Source organism: Belonocnema kinseyi, chromosome 4 (genome assembly GCF_010883055.1).
Source record: "Belonocnema kinseyi isolate 2016_QV_RU_SX_M_011 chromosome 4, B_treatae_v1, whole genome shotgun sequence".
In the NCBI taxonomy this organism is placed as follows: Eukaryota; Metazoa; Arthropoda; class Insecta; order Hymenoptera; family Cynipidae; genus Belonocnema; species Belonocnema kinseyi.
The window spans coordinates 129,109,612-129,115,613 of record NC_046660.1 but is presented as its reverse complement, the minus strand read 5'-3'; positions in this window follow the sequence as shown (position 1 = coordinate 129,115,613).

Here is a 6,002-nt window from a genome sequence, read left to right as displayed (position 1 = left end):
TTCTGTTGCATACGTTCAAGTGGAAGCGTAGATATGGGAATATTATAATGAGATAGAAATTCGGAAGTATCATGTAATTAATTTGGAGTTCTCAATCATTTTTACATTGTTCAAGGTGGTTTTCCAACTTTTGAAACCTTTTGGATGACGAGGGGAGGGTATGTGTGACTTAGGGATAGTTTGTCGGGTACGTATGATACATTATTGAAGAGCAAAAAGAAAGAGGGGAAAAATATAAACTAACAGTGTTTTCTAAGTTCTATTATTTATTATGTTTTTTTCATACATATATATTTTCTGTTGCCCACATTCACGTAGAAGGGTAGTTTTTTGAGGAACCGATGATGAGGGGGATATTTTCAAGTGTAATGTAATTAATTTTGAACTTTAAAGCATGTCTACATTTGAAAAGGTGGTTTTTCAACTCTCAAAACGTTTTTGATCATGAGGAGAGGGCATGTATGACTTAGGGTTAGTATTTCGATAACGTACTATATATTATCGGAGAGCAAAAAAGAGCAAAAATGTATCAACTGACTTTGTTTTCTAAGTATTAACATTTTTTATTATTTTTTAATATTTTAAAGTGTAACTTAATTAATTTTGAGCTCTAAATGTCTACAATGTATGTCTACATTTTCTAAGGTGGTTTTTCAACTCTTGAATCGTTTTTGTTCACGAGGGATATGTATGTATAACTTAGAGGTAGTTTTTTGGAAACGCATTATATATTATCAGAGAGCGAAAACGAAGAAAAAAAATATCGACTAACAGTGTTTTCTAAGTTTTATTATTTTTTATGCTTTTTTTCATACATATATATGTTACGATGCATACGCTTATTTGGAAGGGTAGTTTTTCGGGATAATTTAATAAAGGGGAAAAGTTTCAAGGGTCACGTAATTAGTCTGGAGTTCTCAATCATTTCTAAATTGGTCAAGGTGGTTTTCCATCTTCAAACCGTTTCTGATCACGAGGGGTAGGTATGTTTGACTCAGGAGTAGTTTTTTGGAAACGTATTATATATTATCAAAGAGAAAAAAATATCAACTAACAGTTTCTTCTAAGTTTGATTATTTTTAATGCTTTTTTCATACATATAAATGTTCTGCCCATTCGTTCACGTGTAAGGGCAGTTTTGGGGAAATTATAAAGAGAGCGAAATTTTCAAGTGTCATGTGATTAATTTGAATCCCTGCATCATGTTTACATTGTTGAAGGTAGTTTTCCCATTTTGAAAACGTGTTTGATCACAGGGGGTAGTTGTGTAAGATTTTGCGATAGTTTTTGGGGAAACGTAATATATGTCATCATAGAGCAAAAAAAGCAAAAGAATCTCCCCTTAATCGTTTATCGCATTATAATCCCATTTTATAATTTGCCTTGGTGGCGGTGCTGAGTGGACGGACCTGTATTTTGCCTACTTGTATGCGTAAAAGACAAATATTACGTGGGTAGGGAGTAATAGTATATTGCACAATAAGCGGGATACAGCGTGGATTACACAGCTTCACAAAAAAATTAGAAAACTACCCCTATAGTCTGACTATGTCTATCATATGTTTTCGGGATCAAAAAATTTAAATTCGTGGTCCATTTAACCTCATCACTTTAGGATTCTCCATAACCTCAAAAAATAGGCCCAAAAACCCAATAAATCCTCTATCTATTAACCACACAGTCCCAATAACCCCATAACACTTTAATCCCTTAAACCCTTATACCCATATCCCCTTAATCTTATAACCTCAAAATTTCATAACCCCAAAATCCCAGAACTCAGTAGGAACGAGAGTTTTGAAGTGCTTTATTAACGTGTGTTTCCCTTGTTTCAAACTTTTCGGTGTGCTTTATTGTAGTAAGGGGTGCTTTTTTCGGAGTGCTTTTTGAAAGTGTGTTCCCCTTGCCTTATACGAACAGCAAAATTAAAATCAAAACAAGATAAATTTACTATATGCAAAAAGAACGATTAAATGATAAAAACTGACAACAAATGAAAATACTACCTTTATTCATCTTCCTTAGACCTTTTATGGTAACGTACTTGTTAACTTTCAAAAGATTTACGGAGTGAATGCTGTTTGTGGTTTTTGTCTGTGCCTCTTTTCAAATTCCAGCAATAGTCTGCGATTATAGTCTCACCATATGTTTTCTGATAACGTTTCTTCCTAACTTTCATGTCTTGATGACACCTTTCTCCCTGTTCTTCGCTGTAATCGCCGAATTTTCCTGGCATGTAATCAATATATGAGTCTCAGAAATGTAACTTTATACTCATATTACAGCCGAAGAAGTGATAGTTTTTTTTTACCATATTACTTACTAATTCTTTATAATTTGGGCTCTTGTTATTTCCCGAAAAATGTTGAGCTCCCTTGCGAAAACTAATCCTTGCAGCTTTCTCTTTCCCTATATGGGGTGCGAAATTTACATCATTGAAGAAGACTTGGATTTTACTCGCTATTTATTTAAAACACTGAGCTTCTTTATCCAAACCTTTCACGAACTGTTTCATCAAGCCAAGTTTTAGATGAAATGAATGTATTAATATCTTCATTTCATCTATAAGTGGTGTTCTAATAATGTTTGAAGACCCAGGGTTTAATGATACTCGTTTAGGTCATTTCTTCTTAGAATAGCGATTTTAACGATAACTACTATCCAAAAGAAAACAGCGAAATTTAATGTTCCCACTCTGCATTCCTAGAATAATACCCATAATTTTGAAATCCCCAAATATTCGGCACTGGTGTTCAGAATAGTTAATTTCCCTAAAAACGATATTTAAATTGTCATACGTTTCCTTGACCATTCCCTAAGTCACTTAATTCTTGTTGACCGAAAAGTTGTGTCTTCGAAGTTTTTGATCCCTGACCCTCTTCGCTCTCACTCGATTTGTCAGATTCTATTTAAACATCACTCTCAGAGAGGACACCGTGATTTGTATGCATTTCCGCTATATCTACATCTTCCATTCTTTTGGTATCTCTCTCAACATTGCTGTCTTGTACTCTTTTTTTGGGAGCACCAATATTAGTTGGAATTAGGACTGGGGATATAACTTTTCTTGACTGAAAATACTTGAGTTTCCATCGATTTTTAGCACTGAGAACCCGAGCGTCCGTCATACAAAATGAACAGTCTTCTTTAGGTTCAGGCATGCTCCATGTAGCAGCATGTACCATCATCGTTGTAAAACAAAAGTAAACCTCCTCATCGAGAGTCGTTGCATTAATTTCCCTTAAAACACGAATCATTTCGTGTAATTGGCATGTATTACCAGTGGTCTGCTGCCAAGGGTATACGCGTGCCAAAAAATTACGTACACTGACTCGAAGAGTTATACAATTGTTGAGAACAGACTGTCGAAACGAAAAGAAGGATTAGAATACAATATACTTTATTCCCTCTAGGTTTCTTCGCTGTATGCATAATTCTGATGAAGCTTTTCTTATTCGTGTGTAATTTGAACTTCACTAGGCAATTCACAACAATTTCGTTTTGTCACTCCGAATCATCCCAGGAGGTTTCACTAAATAAGAAACTGTCTTGATGTTATTGTATCACGACACAATCGTGTTAATTGCACTTGTGAACTATCCAATTTGACCAATTTGACCAATTTGACCAATTTGACCTTGACTCAGAGCTATGCAGACCTTCTTTAAGTTTAAATGGCCTTAAAGTGATCTTACAGATGACATTTTATCTATGACCTGCGTACATTTTTGTAGGTAAAATTTCCCGCTCTATCGATTGCCGATGTAAAAAAGGGGTTTCCATTTTTAAAAAAGTGTGCCTTGAACAAACCTTGAAGGTCATCATCAAGATCAAAATAAAGATCACCATTGAATTCCTTGTTGAAAGTTACTTTAAGAACGATCTTGATTTCTCTGAAATATCTTAGCTGCGGAAAAAAGTTGTATATTTCCTTGCATACTCTGGGATCCAGGTAATAAACGAAAACTCAGGTACCACTGCATTATGTATATTTCCACTACAATAGTGGATCTCTGTTTTGACCAGTTTCTGGCTCTGCCATGTGCAGATTTATATTCAGATGTCACATGATTTTATTCATCCTGCATTGGGGGTTTCAAAATAAAATCTATAGGTGTTTCAGAGTTCTTTGTTTTTAGAGATTCTGTAATAAATGCACCCTTCGTCAGTTCTTGAATATGCTTCTCAATTTTCGTACTTGTGGTTTCATTCGACTCAGAGGGTAGGGACTTGTACCGTTGATCGAGAAGGGCTGACATTTGTTAAGCCGTGAAATCCTCTTCTGGGTTAGATTGCATTCGAAATTGTGTTATGAGTTATTGTGAAACTACTTCTTTGAAGTGCTTGATGATATTGCAGTTTTTGGTATGAGGTTTAAGATAGTAGACGGCATACTTTTTGCTCATTTTCAGATAAGGGCAGGTTTGACCCAAGAAATTTGTTTTTCTTGCCGCGTTTTGATCGCCAACGTTACGTTTTTCCTGAGACTGGTTAGCTATCCTCGACGGTGGTTCATTGTTAGTCGGGATACTCAATAGGAATAAAAAGTTATAAAATAATTTGATTTTAAATTCTTATATTAGCTATTTAAAAATCTGGAATTCGAAATCTTTGACTTTTTTGCGATTAAATATATCTAAAATTATACTTAAGAATTTGAAAATCCATTATTTGATGAAAGATAATGGAAACTCAATTTTATACTAAAAGTGGCAGAGTGCATTGATTTTTAGTATTTTAAGAAGTTTTTTACATTCTTTTCAATCGCGAAAATTTAAAGATCTTGAGTTTCGAGTTTTCAAAAAGCTAATTTTGAAATTGAGAATTTCAAACCTCGTTACTCGAATCGCTCAATAAAGGAAGTGGCCGTAGTGGTCTGGGCCTTCTTGCTTGCAACAGGTACTGCCACGAGATTTTCACTCGACCTTAGGGCTTCTGCGCGGCAGCAGTTTGCCAACCACTGCTTTAAGATGATAATCTAAAAAAACTTTTATTACGGTCTAAATCATCGGTATTATAGTACATAGGGCACTACGAAAGTTTTGCAATACAGGCGAACCTTTTATAGTTTTTCGAAGTACTTTCCACCGCAGTGAATACACTTTTCCATATGTCGAAACCAGTCATCAAACCTACTCTGCCACTTTTCATTTGGAAGATCTGCACACGCTTGGTGCCCCGCCGTGAAAAGGTCAGTTTCGTTTGTAAATAGACGCCCTTTTAGTTGTTTTTTTACTTCCGGAAACAAACCAAAGTCACAGGGAGCAAGATCTGGACTGTAAGGAGGGCGATTTAGAATATTCAGTTCAGATTTGACCAAAAAAGCTACTGTGACCTTCGCTCTGTGAGTCGGTGCATTGTCGTGGCGGAATAGCCAGGTGCTGAGTCGAGATTTCGGCTTGATGTTTTTGAGTTGGTTTATGATTTGGGGTAAACATACCTGAGTGTGCCAGGAAGAGGTGACTGTACGCTGGTTTTCCAGTACGACCCTATCCACAATGCCGCGTTTCCCAAAGAATACTGCAATCATTCTTTTGTTTACAGATCGAGACTTCCGCACCTCCACTGGAGCATCCTCATCCTCAAACAGTCAGATCCTGTTTTGTGATTTTGTTCGAACGTCGCAATAATACATGCAGGTTTCGTCGCCTATGATAATACTATTTACATCCCGAGAAGATCCCAATTCAAACCTTTTTAGCATTTTTTGGCAGCACTTGACTCTCGCTACCATTTGCTCCTCGGTCAAGCATTTGGTACCCATAGAGTACAAACCTTCCTAACATGTAAATGTTCATGCAGAATTCGATGGACAGCTGGTGCACTAATGTTTAACATTTGCTCTATCTGTCGGTACGTGATTCTTCTATTATCATTCAGTAGATTATTCACAGACGCAATGTTTTCCGATGTCACAACTTCTGGCAGTCGACTTGAGCGCGATTCGTCCGCGAGACCGAAATTTCCCCTTTCGAACTGCTTGTACCATCGCAAAATTGTTG